The sequence below is a fragment of the Hippocampus comes genome, unplaced genomic scaffold (assembly GCF_001891065.2).
Source record: "Hippocampus comes isolate QL1 unplaced genomic scaffold, H_comes_QL1_v1.1 scaffold39, whole genome shotgun sequence".
Lineage (NCBI taxonomy): Eukaryota > Metazoa > Chordata > Actinopteri > Syngnathiformes > Syngnathidae > Hippocampus > Hippocampus comes.
Genome location: NW_017842054.1, coordinates 4,170,334 through 4,182,653, shown reverse-complemented (window position 1 = coordinate 4,182,653; position 12,320 = coordinate 4,170,334). Strand labels below are relative to the sequence as shown.

Genomic DNA, 12,320 nt, shown 5'->3' with positions numbered 1-12,320 from the left:
TTTTTAATGTAGCTAGTTTTGATTAGTTTTCAAGAGCGGGTTTGCTATTTATCTATTTTTTTATTCGGTTTAGTTTTTTCAAAAAATCTTCATTTTAGTTGTTATTAGTTTTAGGATTAGTTTTAATTTTTTTGGGAGGGTGTATTTCTTGTCTGCAAAATTATCAATCAATCATTCTATCAATCAAATTTGATTGATAAAGACATTTTCATACTTACAAATGCAACTCAAATTTATGTTTCATTTTGAGTTTTTTTTTTTTAATGTAGCTGATTTGGGTTTGTTATTTAGGTATTAGGTTTGTTTTTTTTTTCTTTTTCATTAGCTTTAGTATTAGTTTAAACATTTTGGGGGGTGTATTTTTTGACTGCAAGATTATCAATCAAATATTATTTCTGTTGAACATTTCAGACTTAAAAATGCAACTCAAAGTGCTGCGTAACTAAAACAGATTTGCTCTGACCAACCAGAGCACACATGCAGACTAACCAGTTCCTGATTTCTTTCTATTCTCTGTTCTATATTCCTGTAGTCAAAACATGTGACAAAAAAAATATATAGTGTTTTGAAATGGTGAACATTGATTGATATCCCAGTAAATAGCGTTCAGATCTCGGTCATGGAACAAATTAAAGTCAAGGTACCACGAAAAATTTGAAGCCACATGCGTCAACACGGCTGATTCTGAAGGTGATGGACAGATTTTAGTTTGGTAATACACCGAGGCTGAAATCTGAGTGGACAAAAAATAAATAAAAAAATCTATCGGAAGCAGTGTAACCAGTAGAAATGACGCGAACAGACTGTCGGGAATGAATTCATAAAGTTTCACGAAACAAGTATCAGAATTGAGGTTATAAATTTAAGTCAGCGCCGGCCCCCGACAGCTCACCTCTGGCATGTCAATCGCGGCCATTTGCGAAGGAGCGAGTGCATTAACTCCGCAAGCCGGTTGAGTGATTGTATTATTCATTCGCTTTTGTATCGGACTCTCGGCTTTGTCGTTTCAAAGAAATACTAGCGCGGTCCACTCAGTGTGATTAAATTAAACAAGCGCGCTCATTACATTATGCATACCGTCTTAAGAATAGCCCTGACCGGTCGGTCTGCAGCCGTGCGGCGGGCCCCGCCGAGAATGATCACATGTTTTGCCGCTGTACTCCATTTTGGGGCGGCCATTAGCAGAACAAAAATCACCTTTGATTTAATGAAAGGTCCTCATTTGCTTATCGGCGCCCGCTCACTTACGGGCACATGGTTAAATTAGGCACCCCCCTCTCCCCTCAAACCCGCCCCGCTTCTTCCCCACCTACTAACCTAAACCACTCTTGTCTTTGCCTCCGTCGGAAAGAGACGCCGTCCTCTCTCGTGCGGCGTAATGCCGTGATGAGCCTATGATGTGGCGTTTCAAGTCTGCGGGACTGTCAGGACTCCACTGCAAGGTGCTTCTAATTGCAGATACACCTCAGCACTTGAAAGTAATGAATGTGAGCACGGGCAAACCTCTAAGGATCAAACGCTAGTAATACATCATCAGTTCTGAAAAGGGTAATTCGTTTCCCTTCGCCAAGCAAAATATTAGAAGTTCAGATAGGGCTTTTATTATTAATTTATTCCGCACCCCCCCACCGCCTCACCCCCTTCCCTCAATACATGTTTTTGTAATTGAAGAGCTATGAATAAAGTAAGCCATATATCTTAGCCAGCCACAACGCGTCCGTTGACCAGACATGGGATTTGACTGTGTAAATATTGTTTGCAGCAAGTCGCAACAAAGATGATTCTTCCTCAAACACACGCACTTTGGTGATGTGTTTGATTGGATTTTGAGAGCGTGTATTTCCCAAGACCGCGGCTAATCATATTTTATTATGTCTCATCCCCAGATTTATGGAGTCATTTGGCGTTACGTCGGCAAGTCCTCCTTGTTTTGTTCGGATAAAGGCTGGCGCCGTCGGCGGGTGTTAAAATGAAGTGTTTTGTGTTAAACGGACTGACCTTTTTCTGATTCCCCAAACCGAGAAGGTATTTGCGGCATTTGTTCGGGGTTCCCACGCGCCGCATACAAACAGCAAAATGTTACGGCTCAATTTTGCCGCTTCACCGGATCCCTCCCAACAGCAGAGGTGGCAAAAGTATTTGCACTTTGCAGTCGAGTAGAAGAACAGATACTGTGGAGGGAGAAGAAGAGAAAATAAAGTCTTGTCAGAGTTGGGGTAGCATCACAATTTGACATTTCGATACGGACTTTAGCAAGGATCATGGAAGTGGGCACATTTGATTTGCTTTTGCGGGCCACATAAAGTGATGTGGGGGGCCGGTTATAGCCCCCGGGCCTTGACTTTGACACCTGTGTAGTTGATGATAAACATTTGATGAGACTAAAGTCGGGAGGAGAAAAAAAAAGTATGCGAAAAGCCTGAATATGAGACAAGGCATAAGTTTGGGTTGCAAATATTACAAGAATAACGTTTAACATCAGCCGCAGGAGTTGCAAAAAAGTTAACAAGCTTTTTTCGACGGAAGAATTTTTTTTTAAAGCAGGGTGGAGAAAGTACCGATCTATGTGACAACAGTTTTGCACTTTTCATCACAGTTTGTTTTTTTTTTAATTTCATTTGGACTTTTGCTTTTAAACTCTTTTGGCTTTGATGAGTTTTGAGAGCAGGTTGGTTTGTTTTTCATTTTTTTCAAAAAGGTCCTGCATGACCTTCCTTCTTCTGTCCATGCAGCAATCCAGAAATCAATTCATTAAAAAAAGGAACCCCTAAAGCTCATAGAAGATATTCATGAACAAAGACCAAAAAGAAGGACATTTTTGCTAAAATCATACCGTTAGTTAGTTTTAATCATTTTTCTGAACGTCAGCTGTAATTTCAGTTCATTTCATTTTTCTTAAAAGCATTTTTTAAAAATTTCATGTGGTGAACAAAAACGTTTTTTTTTCAATTTGAGTTGTGGTTATTTCATCCGTTTTTTGTTCACCTTGACCCCTGATAGTACAGACACCCGAGAAGCCTACTTCAGTACGGTAACGCGGTACTATGCCGCAAAGTATCGCCTCGCAACGGTGCCGCGGGGACTCAGTCAAAACAGCTTCGGCAGTTCACCAGAAGTCGGGCCTCTTATTGCCGCGTGACCTTTTTGCGGCCACCGAGCTGCTGACCCCGGACGGGAGTGGCGGGGTAAGGAGTTCAAAGCCCAGCTGTCCGCGTGTGATCTGCCCGTCCGGGCGGCGGTGGCACGCCGCGGGGCCGCCTCCCCCCCACCCCGCCGCCTCAAAAACCCGACCCCGCTCTCAAAGCGAGATCGGGATATGCCTCTGCACCTTCAATGGTGCTCTAAACTGCACACACACTCAGTGGAGCGCGGCGGTGTTTGTGTGTTGGCGGGATGTAATTTACGGCCCCGCGTTGAAGGCGTTGCGCGGGGACCGGCGTGGCGGCTGCTCTCGGCATCTGCTCGCGCGGCCGCCGAGGAGCCGGCAAAACAATGTGCCATTCACGGGGCCAGATGACGTCCAACTGTGATGCGGCGCTTGGACAGGAAGGGCAGGAGAAGGGCAAAAGAGACAGGTGAGCCTGACGGACTTTGGCAACTTCCAAATAATGCGACCCGTCTCTTTTGTCGGAAACATAAAATGTCAACGATAGAAGATGTACCAGAAAAACGACACTCTTTTGTCGGGTCCGACATTAAACAGACAAAGGCCGCATAGACGTTTGAGGTTTGAATTACAAAATGTTGCTGGACTCTGCGAGTGGCTGGCGACCAGTCCAGGGTGTAGTTTGTCACTGGCCCAAAATCAGCAAGGGACAGGCTCCAGCTTCCTACAGCAGGATAAGAGAATGGATGGAAGCAGAGGAATGGAATTATGAACAGTGACAATAAAAATAGCAGTCAGATTTTATATATATAATGTTCCGGCTTCGGCTAGAAATCAAAACAAACGTCAGGAAAATCCGACTAGAACATCTGAACTTTATCGGGGGTTAATCAGATATCACTTGAAATGGCAGCAGTTGTCTACTGACCACTCCACTGCCTCTCATTTCACTGAATTGTCCATTCGTATAAATGTGAGTGTGAACGATTGTCACAGATTTACTTGGAAGATCACATTTGTGCAAAAATTCAAGTCAAGTCAGATTCTGGGCTAAATTCTGTCTTTTTTGCGATTTGATTAACCCTTTCACGCACCCTGTAACCCGATCACATGATAAACTGTCATATGTCGTAACTGCTGTCTCTGAAAGGGTTAAAAAAAAAAATTCTAAGTGAAACGATGAAATCATGAGCAGAATTACTGTCGTAACTGCTGTCTCTGAAAGGGTTAAAAAAAAAATTCTAAGTGAAACGATGATGAGCAGAATTACTATACAGTATCTCAGCGTCGAGTTCACTGCCACAGTCGCGTCCTCGTTATTCCAGGGACGAGGCACAAATCAGAGCGCCGCGCTGTGCACTTCAGGCCAGGTCTCAGCGCCCTGTCATGTGCACTGTTCAGCGAGGAGGTGACTAACCCCCCCGGGGGAGGAGACAAGAGTGCTGGGGGGTCCGAGGTGTAAAAACCTAGCAAAATGCGAGCTGATAAATGAGGCTCTTCCGAGCTGCATATGGTATGTGTTTTAAAAGCGCCTCCCCTTCGGCACCTCCTCGTGGCCCGGCCATCCTTCATGAGCAGGTCAGGGGCCCTGGCCCCTGTGCGCAGGGGGGGCGGGGGCCGGGCTTTGTTGCCAAGACAGGCCCCCTGCATGGGCCGCATATGGGACTATGTGATGCCGAGGCTCGGCCGACTCGGAGAGGCTGTTAGGGGGAGCCCCTCACGTCGGGTCATTGTTAATTCACACGGACTTTGTAAGCTATTAGTTTGACAAAGAAAGTGGTTTGTCACTCCGGATATGTACACCTGCTACCTGAGAATAACAGAAGTCAAATTGCATGGCGGAGGAAGTCCAAAAGGCGTGCGATTAAGTGACAGCCCGTTTGACGGTTTGCTAATGTAAAAGAGAGGCAACGTGATGATCAAATAAAACTGGGCTGTATCGAAAGGTTATGAGAAAAGTCAAATTGTTTTGATTGAGAGAACGTCACACGTTTTGAAATGAAAAATAACATAACAGAAGTTCAATGATTTCTGATGATTAAAAAAAAAATGTAATATTTATAGTTGAAGGCGACAAGATGTCACACTTTTGCTAGCTTAAAGAGTCAGATAGCAATGCTAATTCATTTGTGAACAATAGCACTCTACAATTTTAGGCCTTATAAAAAAGTCAAAACATAATTCAAGACAATGTGAAGAAGTTATTAGTTTAGACGTCACAATTTAGGGGTTCAATGCCCATTGAAATTGTGCTCTTCAATCTCGTGTATGCGCAGTGGCTGTAGTAAATACACAAAGACGGCCGTCTAAAATCAGTAAGTTGCAATGATATTCGTCAGTTTTCACTGACGATAAATATTTGCCCATAGAGTGTTGTTATATATTATCTGTCGACATGTGCTGCTGCATTGTTTGTGTTTAAATAACCAGTGCTTAAAGTGTTATAACTATCATAATGTCGATGCTAGCATTGTTAGTCCTATTGTGTTTTTCTTTTTTTGTGATTGTGTGTTAGCATTAAGCTAGCGGACTTTCACGGGGCAAATCTATGTGGTTTGGTTAAGTACATGATGTGTAATTCTCTGAGCTTTATGATTATTTTTAGCATACACTTCAACTGGGAGTGGAAAGAAATAGCTCCAAGCCTCTTTTTGAAACTCCCAAGTCAGCGCATTTGTCAGGCGCGGTTCAACTGTAGCTTTTTGCAACACATGTCGTTGTTAAAACCAAGCTGAGATTTACACTTTTTTTTTTCCTTTCACGTTAAAATGCTTAGCAGATGTTGACCTGCAGCACACTAAATCGGGTTCTCACATGTTTCATAAATACAAATTTAAGTGCCCCCCCCAAGTGGAAAACATTGAGACCAGGGGTGTCAAACTAATTTTAATCGTGGGCCAATTTGGAGTAACATCTTCCCTCGGAGGGCCGTTATGACAGTGAAACCACAAAATTATTACTTGTACACAACAAATTAATAGATGACTAGTTTTTGAATCAGTCAAGTCAACTGTAATAGTTTGTTCAATTATTGCTCAAGTGAGAGTAAACAGGATAACAAAATTATTGCCAAATCTCAACATTATTTATTACACATGACAAGTTAACATTTCGGTACAGATTTTAGCATGTTGACACACATGATTTGCTTTTGCGGGCCACAAAAAAAATGACCTGGCGGGCCGGATTTTGGCCCCCGGGCCTCGTGTTTAACACCTGTGGTTTAGACGTCTGTGATGCAGAATAATTCATTTTAAAGACCACGTGAAGTGAATCCACATGTTTGTTCTAAAATCATTTTACTGCACACGTTTGAAGATAATTGCTGCCAACATGTAGAAGCCATTCAGTTATTTTAACAAGGCCGATGCCTGTTAGCTTGTGAGCTAGGTGGGATAGCCCCACTTGTCGTGGCGCTAGCGTGATGCGTAGGTTGGGATATATTCTAGCCACCGGAGGATTTAGTCGGATATATTTCCGATGCTCAATGAAGTAGTGGCGATTTTCACGTCGCGGTCGTGGTATTTGATTGACAGTTGACAGTTCGGTGGGGCGTGGTTGTTAGCCCGCACCATTTTCATTCTAACACTTTGAAGCCCCATTTGAAATACTTGCCGCTGTTTTTAATCAGTCAAATTCAGCAGCGTCGTTATGAACACTCTTCCCTGCGGTGTGTCCAATTCACAAGACATTTATTTTCACTTTACACCGACTTTAACAGTCGTTCCACAGCAGCCGGAGGGCTGCCCGTAAACAGTGCCGCTTGCGTTTCTAGTAAATTTCAACACGTGACAACGCCTCTTATAGATTTAAGTATCGCTCATTTCCACACTGGCCTTTATTGGGCCCGCCGTCCAGTTGGCTCGTCTTTCAACCGGCACGCCGGACACGAGTGCCCTCCGGTTATTCCACCGGACCTTTTCGCCACCTCCCCTTATAATAGCAAGCGGCTCGCGCGGCCTTCCCAACGTATACTACTCATTGTTTACTGTACATGCAGGTCCAGAGTAATAATAAATAAGGAGCGTGTGTGCCGTGCCAACATGATTGATGACGACAGGGAGGCAAGGTCAGGATGGAGGAACAGGCTCGGGCTGTCCGACTCATTGAGTTAACACTGTATCCGTATTGTATGAATGTCACCAGCGATCCTGTGATTTATTACTACAGCCACTGCTCAATTCTGCTTTTCTGCCTCCCCCCCGCGCGTCCCCCCCCGCACACCACCCGCCGCTTCGCTTTTGCTTCCTGACCGAGATACGGCGAGTAAGGCAAAGTCTTGACAAAAATTCTGCATGTCAGCACGCAGGTTACGTCTTCACGTGGAATATTTATGCTTATTTCTATCAAATTAGGGGGTTGTTTTTTTTCCTCCCCCCTCCTCTCACCCGCCGCACACTTCTTGGCAAACGTAATGCAATCCGGTGCAAGAATTGCATCAGAAATTCTCCAACATTAAAAGGAGGAATAATATGGATGATGCTCAGCTCTGATTGGCAACAATGTGTTGATTATTGGGATTTGCTGTCGGTGACGAGATGTTTTTCATCTTTTTGCTTCTCGATCTGAAGGGAGCAAAATGTTCGCCGTATGATCGGAAGCATTCCTTGGCAACTACAACCGCAATCATATATTAGGCAGTTATGCCATAAAAGAGCCTGACCCTGACAAAATATTCAGTAAAAGTAATTGGATGTTTTTTTTTTCAAAGGGAAGTTTGTTTGATTGTTTGCTTGTTTTGGTTAAATGATATTTGGGGGAAAAAATACTGTTCAGATCCGAGCGCAGATTTTGCTTGACACACAAACTACCCCATGCATTTGAACTTTATGACAAATATGAAATCAGAAGTGATTATGGCAAGCATTTTTTTCAGCATACGTTTGTTCAAGAAATCCGTGAAAAAAAAAATGCATCTTTTGTCTGTTAACAGTGTTGAAACAGCCATTTCAGGCTAAATTTTCTGACGAAATGAAAAGAAGAAATGTATCAAGCAAGAAAGCTGAAGTAGTGACCCTTAATTTGCTTTGGGGAACTCACAGAAAATGATGTGGTGCCCCAGATCTGGCCCCTTGGCCTTGGGTTGGACACCTGTCCTCTATAGCATAAAATAGAGACTTATAATCTGCTATTTATTTCAAACAATGAAACAGCAATACTTGGAAAGAGTACAAAAATACCGATATTGTTAATTTTTCTTTGCTACTTTTTTAAATGGCATTTCCAACAAAAGAAACACTTTTGCAATGACTAGACTGACCGGTAAAATATGTCCAGTCCACGGGTAACGGTACTCTTGGTTATTTAAAAAAAAAAAAGATTCAAACAAAATGATCATTTCACTCATCAACACTTTCTATGACATTTTTGTTGGGCCACAAAATATTTCAAATGTCAAATGTGCGCCGCGGCTCAACAGAGGTGATGCGCAGTAAACAAAAATGTTAACGGAATTGTTTATTTGCTTGAATAACACCCGCCCACCCGCACACACAGACACATACACCAAAAAAAAAAAAAAAAGTCATTGTCACTTCCAACAATATATACTGAAGTGATTATGGCAAGCATTTTTTTCAGCATACGTTTGTTCAAGAAATCCGTGAAAAAAAAAATGCATCTTTTGTCTGTTAACAGTGTTGAAACAGCCATTTCAGGCTAAATTTTCTGACGAAATGAAAAGAAGAAATGTATCAAGCAAGAAAGCTGAAGTAGTGACCCTTAATTTGCTTTGGGGAACTCACAGAAAATGATGTGGTGCCCCAGATCTGGCCCCTTGGCCTTGGGTTGGACACCTGTCCTCTATAGCATAAAATAGAGACTTATAATCTGCTATTTATTTCAAACAATGAAACAGCAATACTTGGAAAGAGTACAAAAATACTGAAATGATTAGCTTTTCTTTGCTACTTTTTTAATGGCATTTCCAACAAAAAACACTTTTGCAATGACTATGACTTACCGGTAAAATATGTCCAGTCCACGAGTACTCTTGGTTATTTATTTAAAAGAAAAAAAAATAGATTCCAACGAAATAATCATTTCACACAACACTTTCTATGACATTTTTGTTGGGCCACAAAATATTTCAAATGTCAAATGTGCGCAGCGGCTCAACAGAGGTGATGCGCAGTAAACAAAAATGTTAACGGAATTGTTTATTTGCTTGAATAACACCCGCCCACCCGCACACACAGACACATACACCAAAAAAAAAAAAAAAGCCATTGTCACTTCCAACAATATATACTGAAGTAGATTTTTCCCCCCCCCCCACCCTTGCAGAGAGGATCTAACCTTTCGTCTCGGACTGAATACACAATGCCCCTCCGGACCTGTGGACTGCTCACTCTTTAGTGCATGTCAAAAAGACACCAGTCTGGACTATTTCCTCTGGGAGGCGGGTAAGCAAGCGCCACGCTCTGTCAGTTAGCGTAAAATGTTTCAGACTGAAGATGGATGGAGACGATGTGTCACTACGGCTCAAGCGGGCTTTCACCGCTGCCATGGCCGTGTCCTGGTCACATCAAGCCAAGCGACCGCATCGCTACGACCTGTCCTTCCTTTTGAGTTAGCATACACAAGGCGCCGCAGAGCTTGTGGCCTTCACTCACTCCGGAGGGGGAGGAAAAGCATCATACGGCTATCATGAATGAAACTGAGGGTGGGTGTTTTTTGTTGTCTTTTTTTTTTTCTATTGTTGGTTTTTGGTAGCTCGCAGGATGACACAAAATGATGATGTTCATTTAACCCCCAATGATTCATAAGCTTGATTTACACAGTTCAGAATGAATCGCTGATATTAACACCATGAGACATGTGATAACAACGCAGTTAATAAGAACCAAAATGAAATCTTTATTTATTTATTATTATTTTTTTGCTTTAGCCTAAACCACCCTGCAATGATGGTTTCACCGCCCTGCAATTTTGTGGATGTTTTTTTGTGTCTCGTTATTTTGTGATGTAATTCCACTTTCGGACATTAGGTGGTGGTGAGTTATTGTGTTGAACACCGTATGAATTTGAAAGGAGTATTTCAAGATCAACCTCATTTTTTGCTGAAGAGATTAGAATGAGATTGAATGTCTCAATCCTCTCCCATCCTGCATTTTACGCCTACGGGCTTTATTTTTTCGTGTACATCCTAGGACATGATTATCGATGTATATTCTGAGATGTTCAGTTAAGTTTATTAGTTTAGACAAAAGGAAGGAAACAATCGTTGCACAATATATTTTCATATACATGTTTTGCTTGCACTCAACAAATACTCCATATAATAAGGTAAAGTTAAAACTAACCCTAAAACTAATAAAAACTAAAGGCATATATATATATATATATATATATACACTTATTAAGAACTAATAGACTTGCTCTAAAAACGGATTAAAACCGAATGTAAAAACCAAAGTCAAAACAAAAACAAAACTCTGACGAAACCCCAAACTATTATGACGCTTATCCCCAATTGTGCCTTTGAGAGGGGGAAAAAAAAAATGTAACTGTGTCCGTTGAGCCTTGAGTATCTTTTATTTTTTGCTTTCTATTCTTATTGTTTCACATTTTCAAGAGCCCCCCCCCCCACTGGGTTTTCAGGTGAGCTGGAGCCTATCCCGGCTGACCTTGAAGGCGAGGCAGGATTCGTCTGCAGTTATCGCGGGGGCCATTCATACTCCATTTCACACCCATGAACAATTTGTTTTGGGAACGGAGGACAAAACCCACATGAGCGCGTGTGAAACTCTACCCGCGGAAATAAAAGCCAAAATAAAACGACTCACCCCCTCGGATGACTGCGCGGGATCGTTGAAGGAAAGTCGACTTCATGCGTAGGGCTGGGTAAAAATTCTGCAAGTGTAAAAAGAAGTGAACGTCATGACGTAAAAAGGAGAAAAACAATTAATACATTTCCAAAAAGCCGAGACGCTCATACCCCGCTTCAGTTTCTTGGTGAAACTTCAGCAGCAAAGACATTGACAGGTTCCGCAGCACCAAATATGATCTCAACTTGCTTCGGCTTGTCGCCTTTAAAAAATCAAATCGTCATGGGCTGGAACGGCAATTCAACTAAACTAAATATTAGTCCAGTGATTCACAGGCAAGCTAAATCGTTTCCGTTTATAAAGTAAATGTTTAAGTTTGACACTTGTATTTATTTTTTTGAAACAGCCGTGATTCCCTTTTCTTTACTTTCTGCGAAGGAATAACAAATCTAATGCATTTTACATCATGTTTTGATTTGAGAGTGGAATGTGCAGTGCTCCCAATGCATTTCCGAGGATAGAAATAAGAGCTTGGATCAGGATTTGGAGATTTGCTCACTTTTCAAATACCGAGCTATTATTCTTGACACTAAAAGCAGGCTCGGTTAATGCTCTGCTTACTTTTGATCATTGGATAGTGTCGTATTAGTAACTTAGAAGTGTTTTTCATGGAAATATACATTAAAAAAAAAAAGACAAGGTTGACCAATGTGTTGTCGGATTCAAAAAAATCAATGATACTGTAAAATCCATAAAACACTAAATACAATAATAAGAAATGAATACATAAAACAAAGCTGAAAACTCTTTATGGATGGATGTTCGTGATTGTGTTTATTTTCATACACGCAAATGCAGTAAACATTCTACATATCAAAACATAAAAATCAATGATACTGTAAAATCCATAAAACACTAAATACAATAATAAGAAATGAATACATAAAACAAAGCTGAAAACTCTTTATGATGTTCGTGATCGTGTTTATTTTCATACAGCAAATGCAGTAAACATTCTACAAATCAAAACACGACGCAAAAATATTTTGCCGCGAGTTTGTTTTGAAGGCAATTTATTTCAAACAGATTATTATTCTAACTGGAGGATCTACTTTACAAAATATGTTTGTGTCCAATCAAGTCATTTTCATTATTTATGGCAAACTGAAGACAGATCAGCTGTTTTTTTTTTTTGTTTGTTTTTGTTTTTTTTAATAAAGACGCACAATCGGTTTGTTGGCCCTTGGTGGAGCTCAAATGTACATTTGAGTGCAGTTTTACTTCTTCTGTGAATGAAAACGAAGCATCTTTCGGTGTCAGTATCTCCCCAAATGTGACTGCAATCTCAACAGGCAGCAGATTATAAATAAAACAAAACCCGCTTACAAAAAAAAAAGAAAAAAAAAAAAGAAAAAAAGACGCGGCCGGTCTACGGAGACAAGACC

General features: G+C 41.3%; 1 long non-coding RNA gene across 4 annotated transcripts in view; it reads right to left on the bottom strand.

The window, feature by feature from the left end:
* Positions 1-2,913: 2,913 nt before the first annotated feature.
* Positions 2,914-12,320, bottom strand: part of LOC109509971 (uncharacterized) — a 79,885-nt gene continuing 70,478 nt past the window's right edge. For 2 of the 4 annotated variants that reach the window (XR_002167027.1, XR_002167030.1), the window contains 3 exons: positions 11,046-11,137; positions 10,894-10,960; positions 2,914-3,820 (listed from right to left, as the gene is read on the bottom strand). This is a non-coding gene — a long non-coding RNA (uncharacterized LOC109509971). The remainder of the gene's footprint in view (positions 3,821-10,893; positions 10,961-11,045; positions 11,138-12,320) is intronic. The other 2 variants (XR_002167028.1, XR_002167029.1) reach the window with 2 other exon arrangements.